Source organism: Grammomys surdaster, unplaced genomic scaffold (genome assembly GCF_004785775.1).
Source record: "Grammomys surdaster isolate TR1022 unplaced genomic scaffold, NIH_TR_1.0 215, whole genome shotgun sequence".
Lineage (NCBI taxonomy): Eukaryota > Metazoa > Chordata > Mammalia > Rodentia > Muridae > Grammomys > Grammomys surdaster.
The window spans coordinates 3,214,680-3,215,610 of NW_021604660.1; positions in this window are offsets into that span (position 1 = coordinate 3,214,680).

Sequence of the window (931 nt, forward strand, 5' to 3'; positions counted from 1 at the left end):
GAGGTCAAGGATCTCATCTTCCACCTGTGCCCGGTAGGGCCCTCCACTCTTACATATTCAGCTGAATCCCTCCATAAGTGCTCCCAGGCTGGTGGTTAGGACCCTGGGAGCTGTGGTTGGTTGGTATTGTTGCTCTCCTCGTGGTGCCACAAATCCTTTCAGCTCCTTCAGTCCTCACTCTAACTCCTCCATTGAGAACCTCCTGATCAGTTCAATGGCTAGTTGTGAGCATCTGCCTCTGAATATTTCAGACTCTTGAAGGCCTCTGAGGAGACATCCATATCAGGCCCTTATCAGCATGCACTTCCTGACTTCCACATCAGCATCTACCTTTGGTTACTGCACATGGGATGGATACTCAGGTGGAGTGGTCTTCAAATGGCTCCTCCTTCAGTTTCTGTCCCTCACTTTGTCTCCATATTTGTTCCCTTGAGTATTTTGTTGCTCCTTCTAAGAAGAACTGAATCACCCCCACTTGGTCTTCCTTTTTTATGAGCTTCATGTGACCTATGAGTTACATCTTGGGCATTTCAAGGTTCTGGGCTAATTTTTTTTTTACAAATATTTATTCTGTACCAATTTAAAATTATGTAATGGAATGGAGAGATGGTTCAGTCACCAATATACCTACATCAACAAGAGGACCCTAGTTCAATTCTCAGTAGTTGGGTGCATCAGTAACCTCAGCACAAGCAGGGTTAGAAGATCTCCAGAACATACTGATATGCCATTCAAGACACTGTGTGAGTGCTAGTCAGTGAGGTGCCCTCTCTCAGAGAAGAGAGGAAGACATGGATGTGAACCTTCTGACTACCACACATTCATGCAAACATGTACATATGTTCCTGCATGCTCATGTGTATGCACACACAAATACAGACTCTGAGAGAGAGAGAGAGAGAGAGAGAGAGAGAGAGAGAGAGAGAGAGAG